Source organism: Tachypleus tridentatus, chromosome 12 (genome assembly GCF_004210375.1).
Source record: "Tachypleus tridentatus isolate NWPU-2018 chromosome 12, ASM421037v1, whole genome shotgun sequence".
Classification (NCBI taxonomy): domain Eukaryota; kingdom Metazoa; phylum Arthropoda; class Merostomata; order Xiphosura; family Limulidae; genus Tachypleus; species Tachypleus tridentatus.
This window is the reverse complement of record NC_134836.1, coordinates 66,622,842-66,632,811: the sequence shown is the minus strand read 5'-3', so window position 1 is coordinate 66,632,811 and position 9,970 is coordinate 66,622,842. Positions and strand designations below refer to the sequence as shown.

The window sequence follows — 9,970 nt, the reverse complement described above, 5'->3', positions numbered from 1 at the left end:
CTTGGGTGCTGGATTGCAACAGTTGCTTGCCCTATTGCATGCAACTAGATGATTAAAGGGAATTACGTTGCATACACCCAACTACTTATTACAGAAAGTAGCTGATAGAATGTTGAGTTAAATAATAAAGTTCAAGCAGACACAAGTTGAAACGCTTCACGTTAAGAATCCACGTTAATTTCGTATTAAGAGCGCACTTGTACCTAGTGTTAAACAAACAAAGTAAAGTAAGAAGTTAGCAAACTGTAGAGACAAATATAACACAAATAGCTTCATTTGCAATAATAGCAAATACCTGATAATTATTTTCAAACGACAGTTTTAATGTGTTTTATGTTAGTTGTAAGTCGAAAAAGTGCTTTTAAATTAATAATGGATGATCAACTAGCTCTTAACCATAATACACTATTGGTCAGTAAAATAGGCATCATCTTAATCTGAGATCAAATAACAAAGGTTACATTGGAAAAAAAGTATATAAAAATGGACTGAAATAACTTGAATATTATTTACTTAGAAGACGATTCTTCGAGTTAGCGGCATTCTATACAGTCGTCACTACAGGATGTAACAAACCACAATAGAAAGTTGATGTAAAACAACTAACACGATTTCTTGTGAACATTCGACAAACAATTGAGCAGCTACGTCATAAATCATCTCACCCCAGAAGAAACTAGTTTACGTAAATTAAAACAAAGTTCTATACGAAACCAGTAATGTTTGCATAGAGAGAAATAATACGAAAGCTGACTTTATGTTACCTGCAGAAAGCTACTGTACATATGCACTTTTTCTACACGAAAAGTACAATAATTCACAAATCGTCTGAAAAGGCTTAGTTCTTCACCTAATATTACAAGCACAACGGTACCATTTACTGGATGTTTAAGAAACTAATGTTCATCATGGACTTAACAGTATTAACTGATGTTAAATTTAATATAATGATGCAAAAATTATATGTCTCTTTGGTATGGAAAAATTAGCAACTTTAAAATGGTAAATTAACAATATTTAAAAAAAAAACAGTTAACTTTAACAAGGTAGTGAATTACAAATTACTATTTACAACTACACAAAACATTCTTCCAACACAGTTTCATTTGCTTATTTACGTTAATGTTTTAACTTAGTTCCAACTTTAAAGAAAACTTTTATAAGAACACTAAAGACGTGGTCGAACTGAACGCTGATTCGTGACACAGTTTTACTAATATTTCAGGTAAGCATAAGGCATTGGCTTAACTAGATAATTCCACATAAATTACACGGTGCACTGCAACCATTCATCGAGTGAACCATTTCTGACACTAATAACGTAAATAGTAGAAAATTCATTTATCAAATGGTTCATCAATTTCATACACACTTAGGAAATAATTATATATTAGCTTCCAGCATTGTAATCATTTAATTCTAATATTCATGGTCAACTTGACCAGCATATATGGGAACAGGAACAGAACATTTCATTGCATTTTCATTAACTCAGTGTGTTAGAAGATGCTGGCATATCAAGCATATCTGTGCTTGAGCAATATGCAAAGGATTTACTATTATGTATTAATTTCACTATCTACGTTTGTTTCAATTTAATACATATTTAGAAATGCATGTAACTTATACTGTTAAATGTGTATAGCGAAAATCCCGTCTGTTCTTTAAATTTGTAGAAGATTCTCAAGTGTAAGAATCAACAATGTGTGAAGAATGTAAAATACTAGCGATTACTGATATTTTTGCCAATTGAACTTTCTAAGACCTCGCCTTCAAGTTTATCAACCAATACGCGGAGAGACAGCTTAATAATACCACTGATCTCCTACAGTCTGTGTACTATAAACCTAAAAACCTATAATTATGATCAACGCTTTTTAGTCGGAAAACTACAGATATTTGACGAGTAATGTTTACATATTTCGAACATTACAAACAGTTAAACACTATGAATTAACTTTGTACGTTAGTATTTCTACGATGACATTAGATATTTATGTCAGTGAAAAACTTACGCTTCAAGCTGGCTAGCCGTAATGAGAAGTGTATCTGTGCATCAACACAGAATTAATTCGCTCTCCGTGAAACGTCGATAAAAGATTCAGTTTCAGGCCAGATAAAAGACTCAGTATCGTTTGTTAGTTTGTAAACCTCTTGTATATAAACCATTATTTGTAACACTTATATGCAATAACCGATGTTATAAATTGTGTTGTTATTTGCATATTAAAATATATTTGTGTTAAGAAAGAACACTGTGTGTATCAATCATGTTGACAACTATCGTAATTTTAATACATATTGACATTCATTTAACTCTTAAATTAAAATTAAAATTTCCGGTTATCTGAAATCGTAATACGTAATGTACGTAGCATAATAAAGCATAATGCGTAACAGTTATTTCTTTAATTCTTCAATTATACTTGAAGGTGTTATGTATTATAATACTTTACTTACTTTCAGTTGTGTGAGTTATTATTATTACATGTTGAGTGTTTGTTAAGCATGCTAAGGTTCTTATTCAGCAAGTCAAATATGGTACATGTAAATTTAAATTTAAGTAAAGAGGAAAATAGAGAGAGTAAAATTTTATTTTTACATATACAACTCTACTCTTCTATAGCTCTAGTTCTATGATATTCGAACGCATTTTCATGTTATCTATTTTAGAAACATGGTTCGGATAGCTCATTGTTCAGTTCTGGATAACAACAAAACCAAATTCTTATAAACTACTTTTAACTGCGTTAAACTTAGGAAAACAGCATTTTTTTTATTACCATCAATTTTGGGTTGTCTCTATATTTTTATAGGTCTTTTTTGTTCTTAGCAAAACAAAATGTATCATTTTTAGTTTGATAACTCAGCTTTCCCATGGGCATACAGATTGTTTATCTAAAAGTAGCTTTGAACTGACTGGTCAAGACTAGAAAAAAACACTAAATAAACAAGCACATTTTGTTTATATGTTTAATCTACTGAATTCAATAATGTTTCAGACAGACTGTGTCAACTTAGCTTTCAATCATTCTCCACTGAGCTATATACCAGTCGTTTATGTCCAGCGAAAACCAGAGAGAACGGAACCAGTATTTCCGGTGGGAGTATTTGATTTCATTCGAACATCTTTTGGTAGAGTGTGCCTATTGTTGTCCAGTTCAATAGCCCACTTTGTTTACCACTGTTCTTGCACAGAAAAACAGTTTATTTTGTCGTAAATATGACCGTTTGATCATTGTTTCTTTAGTGTATGCAAGAACAGATTGTCTTAAATATTTGTGTCTTTCTCTAAATGATTTCTGTGCAAGTGTGAAAATGGTGCACTTAACAACATCAGATTCGAGGTATATTAATGTATTAAGGATATAGAAAACATATCATCTTTTAATCACCAGTCATTCAGCTTCACACCCATATCTTCAGGTTTCTATTTAAGCAAAAGTGGATTACTTATGCCCATTCGTTAGCATTAATATTATACGATCTATCTTTAATGGTAATCATTTGAAATTTAGATTAATCATGTGTACAAATCTCATACCCTCTCTGATATATTTTCTAATGTCATAGTTTGAACGGATTTTGATTAAAACTTGGCACAGTGTTTATGCTCTTGAAGCAACAAACAGTGTAGAGTATAATTTAAAAAAGTTTCTTCAAATACAGAAAAGTGCGAGGAATATCATTACGTGTTTTTTGTTTCTGGCCTGGCATGGCCAAGCGCGTAAGGCGTGCGACTCATAATCCGAGGGTCGCGGGTTCGCGCCCGCGTCGCGACAAACATGCTCGCCCTCCCAGCCGTGGGGGCATTATAATGTTACGGTCAATCCCACTATTTGTTGGTAAAAAAGTAGCTCAAGAGTTGGCGATGTGTGGTGATAATTAGCTGCCTTCCCTCTAGTCTTACACTGCAAAATTAGGGACGGCTAGCACAGATAGCCCTCGAGTAGCTTTGTGCGAAATTCCAAAAACCAAACCAACCATGTTTTTTGTTTCTAAAAATAATGAAGCGGATTGCTTGCAAGGGGTTGATATTTAAAGATATTATGTTTATGGAAAAAATACACGTGATTGATGAAGTACACATTATTCTGCTGTTTGAGGAATTCCAATGAAGACCTCCTTTTTAAATCGTATTTATGTGTTTTGGTCGTGCCTTATCTAATCTTTAAATAAACCCATAACGACCTGAAAAACCTTCATTTAAAAATATATTCCTAAATTTGAGGGTTTACTCCTTTTGTAACTAATATCGAAAACGGTTACAACTAATCGATTACTTTATGATTTGTATCTGTTTATGTTTGTTTTGAAATTCGCGCAAAGCTACTCGAGGGCTATCAGCACTAGCCGTCCCTAATTTGGCAATGTAATACTAGAGGGAAAGCAGCTAGTTATCATCACACATCGCCAACTCTTGAGCTACTTTTTTACCAACAAATAGTGGGATTGACCGTCACTTTATGACGCCCCCACGGCTGAAAGGGCGAGCATGTTTGGTGCGACCGAGATTCGAACCCGCGACCCTCGGATTACGAGTCGAACACCTCAACACGCTTGACGATGCCGGGCCTATCTGTTTACGAATAAAGTTTTGATTTAATAATATATGACCCCCTCATAGCACGGGGTTAATTAAGTCTGCGGAATCTAGTAGCTTCGTGCTAAATTAATAAAGGCTATATGATGCTCAAATATCGAAAAATTACTTTACTTTATCATATTGTTTTCCACTAATGTATGGAACAATTTTTTTTCGTTTGATTAGAAGAACAATTCAGTTAGAGCAAGGCAGCATCCTGTATGAAAACCGTAAATATGATTTATGGATTCAAGGTTTAAAGGGGAGAACACTGATCTTTACAATACGACAGCTTATAAGCTCTGAAATGTGACTGAATAATCAATATCCTGTTTTATAATCACAGTATGATTAATATGCGTAATGTATAAAGGTTAAGGTAAAATATCGTGTGCAGACGACAGTCATAAACGTAAGGAGAAACCAAAACTTTACACTTCTTTAAAACATACACACATATGTACTTCTATACATTGAGATATTTATATGCTGGGCATTAAATGTTGTTACAGTACAGAGCTCTGAATAGTTTCTAGAAGCAAGTCAAGATAGTTTTCTCCGAACGAAAGAAACGTGAGTGTTTAACTGAGTAAGTTAAATTATTCTAATTAAGAAAGATTCTACTACATTAATCACGGGACCAGCATCACTAAGACGTATCATTATAATTATTTGTTTAGTGCTCAGGTTAATGTAATCGATAACGTTTAGAAGAGCTCTTAATCTCGACTCATTTAAAAGTTAAATGCATCCATCCTTTCCATTATTGGAAATCATTCTTTCCATGATATTTCTAATTGCACAATATGTACGTGTGCGTGTGTGTTTTCTTAGAACAAAGCCACATTTCTGTGCTTACCGAGGTAAATCGAACCCCTGATTTTAGCGTTGTAAATCCATAGACTTATCGCTGTACTAGTGGGGGGCACAAAATACGTTATTATTAGTTTACGTAAAGACTCACAAACTTGATAAAGTGACTGCAAACGAGCAAGTCGTCGTTTAATCTCATCAGTTATTAAACAATAATTTAAATCTGAACATGTGTGACTGATGCTCAAGGCTGAATCTTACACTAAATGTAACTATTATTGTAGAGTTAATTTAACAATTTACCTTAATGTAGGACAATTCATTTTGTTTACTCAAATCTGAATGGCTTGGTTGAGTATGGCTAAATAATGTTATCTTAGCTTGAGGACTGAAATAAACAGAGACAGTAAAATGAGTTGGAACCACTAAAAAAATAGAAATGTTACTACTATTCACCACAAATATATATATATAGATGTTCAAAATCCAGATTAGAAATTGTAGCCTGAACTTTTATAATATTGACGTAAGAAAAATAACCCAAAACAAGAAAAAAAGAATACATTTATCTAACAGTGTGATAAACAGAAAAATGGAGAAAAAATATCGTTTCTTTTTCTCAACAGGCATTTTGAAATATTGTAATTCATCGAATGAAAGCCACTTGCCTACCACATACTACTAGTTTAGATATCAATATATTTTACTTGACACAACTCAGACACACTAACCATTACGATCAGCACTCGTTTTAAAGGTTTTTTTTTGTTTTTCTGTTATGATTTTTGCGCATTAAGCTATGCAAAGACTATCCGTGCTAGTTTTCCCTAATTTAAAATAGTAAGTCTAGAGTGAAAGCAGCTTTTCATCATTATCCACCACCAGCTGTTGGGCTACTCTTTTACAACGATTAGTGAGATGCACCGGCTCTAAGGGCGAGCATGTTTGATGGGGTGGAGATTCGATTCTACGACCCTCACATTGCAACTCCAGCGCTCTAACTATCTGACCCTCATTTTAAGAGAGTTAGGTGATGTTAGCTGGTAGCTCACTTAACAAGTGAGTAATTTAAAAAGTTCTCTGAAATAAATGAATTGGTTTAGATATGTTTATAAAGAAGTAGCATGAATAAATGTTTGATGAATAACTGAGTACATAGCTGTAAACATAAATAAAAAGAGCTATGGAAATACATTAGTCTAAAAATTTGTACTACGTTATTGTATTAAGATCGCATTTCATTTTAAATAACATTTTTCTTAAATAATCAGTATTTACAAGGCACTTTTCAATATCAGCATATTTTAAAATATGTAGAGTTAGTATAGGAGACTTCTAAGGCTAATTGAACTATATATACAACGTTCTAATTATACAATGGTTTCTTATCAATCATTATGCATTAAATATCAAAACATTTCATGGTATTTTAATACACATGCTGGCCATTAACTTTTAAAGTATTCTAACGATGGACTTTCAGATGTTTTACTTCTTGTTGCCGGTCTTTCTCTTTGACTTTAACAACGTCGTCCAAACTTATGAGTCTTTAAATTACGATTAAGTCATTAATTTGAGAAAAAACTATGTTTAAACCGGATGGAAATGGTTTATTAACTCACGCTGTGTATCATTAGTTAAACCTACTTTAACATCATATTACAGTATCCGATAAGATTCAGATAAAACTTAAGAAAGTATGTTCGTTGATTATGAATATTCTTGTATTTTATTACACTGTTTCTAAGAACTGCACAAAAAAAATCATGCCAGATGTTTGATTGGACGATATATTTTGAATAGAAACTGAAACCTCATTTATTAATCCCAGTGGCAGGTAATGTTTTATATAGCTCAAATAAATTTTTATACAGTATGAATATGATATTTATAATGTTAAATCGTGCGATGTATGTAAGTAAACTGTTGCGTTAAATAATTTTAGTGACTTGAATACTAATTAAAACAAAATGTGTAGTTGTTCAGTTCAACAATCATTTAACACTCCTACGAAAAGACGTTTCTAGTCCTGATTTCTCCAAGCCCGTTCCCCTGGCTGTGGTTTCGCTAGATAGTAGATAGGGACAGTGGGAATCTCGTTAATCCATTCATTAATGGATTTAAATGGCAATTTCATTTAAATACAAAATTATTAGCCTAATATTAATAACCTTTCAAGTTGCTCTGGGGCCTATTAGGCCCCACTTTTCGTAGGAGTGTTAAGCTTTCTATTACTCTATAATAAACATCTTTTTTTTTTTTTTTTCATTTACGTGTAGTGTAAGTAAGCTAACATTCAAACACACATATCATTAGAGTTTTACTGAAAACGCGAATAACTAAGACATGAGAACTGATCAGTTTTTACAAACCCAAACCTATGCATTTATATATGATAGTGATAACATAAAAATAATAAATAGTTATCAGTTATTTGTTTCTCATCTAACAAAATATTAAACATAATGAAATGAATTAATGGATATATAACATTAAACATAATTTGTCAAAGAAATAGTGTATAATAACTTAAATAAAATAAAATATATGTTGTGAACATTTCAAACTTCACATACCACTTATTACTGCTATATGGAGTTTTCTGAAACATAAATTGTTCCCCAGTGGCACAGCAGTATATCTGCGGACTGTGGGCACAGCACACATAGCCCGCTGTGTAGATTTGTGCTTAATTCAGAAACAGAAACATAAGGGACAACCTTTGCCCTGTTAATCACAGTTATCGAAACCCAATGTTTTAGCGATTTACTGCTAAACTGTTAGGGTACAGAACAGAAACATCTGTTATAGACAAGGGGTGACAACTTTCTTTTGAAAGTTAGAAGCGTAACCAAAAGTAAAGTTTTATCTTTATCTTAAACATTAGTACTAATGATATTTTGAAGATATAAATAAATTAAACGCTTTATGAAAGCAATTATGAGAGATAATTAACTAACAAACCAACCACTGTGTAATTTAAATTATAAATTTAAGTAATTTCAATAGTGTACGTAAATAAATATTTTCTATTATAAATAGTAAGCGTGATTTTTGTGATATAAGTTATTTCTCATTGTTATGTTCCACTCGCAACATAATAGATGAGTGTCAGAAATTGGATTCGATACTAACAAGCGCATATCTTATTGTACTGTTTCGAGATTAACAAACACGAAATAATTCTTACGTATGTTGTAGTTTTTTATTGTATCATTTTGTGTAAACATATTCTATAAAGTTTTAGTTTGTGTATAGAATATGTTTGGTGTTGTTTTTCTTCCGTTTCTTTAGCATTTGACTTGTTGGTAATAATGGCCTTGCTTTCTAAAATACCAATTATCTGAAAACAAACAATTCTGCATACAGCATCTCTACCTGAGGGTACCAGAGCTTACAATTAAAATTTATTTTTCTGTTGAATTCCTAATTACAATACCCAACAAAATAGTTATCTACACACAAAATAGCGTGCAAGCTGAAAGTGCAAATCACTTACAAAATCAACATATTTATAAAACAGTTTCCTTATGTTATATGTACTAATGATGGCCACCCGATTAAAGTTTTCCTCTTAAATATACATAGACCCTGAAGGCCTTCCCAAAATCAACTCTGTGGCTTTTTGACTTCTTTTACATCTGGCTACCACTTTATTTGTAGTGTTCAATTGAGGAAATATAACATAATTAGTACGAAGACAGTATCTGTTACATGTGCATAGTTATTTGAAAAAATATTTAATGGTATAACTGTCCTTTGAAAAGCTGAGAAATGTTGTTTTTGTTGTTACAGAATTTTACCAAAATCTACGGTAAGACTGTATGTGAGTTTTATTATAGCAAAGCCACATTGGGCCATCAGCTGTGTCTAACGAAGGGGGATCAAACTCCTAATTGTAGCGTTGTAAGTCCGTAAGTGGGACTACGCAAAGAGTTATCTGTACATAGAAATCCCTAATTTTATCTAATAGACTAAAAGAAAGGCACCTGGTTCACATAAATGGATGCGAACTCCTCGATTACTCTTGTAAAATATAATAGTGGGATTTGACCATCACTATTACACTGTACCCGCAGCTTCATAGTACAAAATGTGTTGTGAATGAAAGGACAACAACCTTGAATTCTCGAATATTTATAGACCAATCATGCTAACAACTGGGACACATCTACTTATGCCGTAAATTTTTGTAAAAGAAATCTAGTTATTCCTTTTGTTATTTCGTTATTCCTGTTGTATATATTAACTACAGATTTTTTATTAGACTAATTTCCTTGTAAGAAAGGAAAAATGTCGTTGTTAACAAAGGATGTTTTCTATTCTCTTCTTCATCTGTTGATGATATATTTATTTATAATACGTAGAGCTCCATAATTCACTGATGGAAAATGTAGGAAATTCAAACGTGCTATCAGTTGGCACCTTCACATTTGTATAATGATTAACGTTTATAGAAAAATGACACTTGGAACAGGGATATACGAACGACGTCAACAAATGCGTAATGTGTGTGGATAATACTACGCATAGAAAAGTAAAATATATTTGGAGAATGGGTATGTCATCTCT

The 9,970-nt window shown here is 32.4% G+C and overlaps 1 protein-coding gene across 3 annotated transcripts in view; it reads left to right on the top strand.

Moving 5' to 3' along the window:
- Positions 1-3,086: 3,086 nt before the first annotated feature.
- LOC143235233 (uncharacterized) overlaps positions 3,087-9,970 on the top strand; it is a 44,471-nt gene continuing 37,587 nt past the window's right edge. Inside the window, exon 1 of one of the 3 annotated variants that reach the window (XM_076473193.1) lies at positions 3,087-3,217. The gene's annotated coding sequence lies outside the window, so the exon portion shown is untranslated. The remainder of the gene's footprint in view (positions 3,218-9,970) is intronic. The other 2 variants (XR_013018980.1, XR_013018981.1) reach the window with 2 other exon arrangements.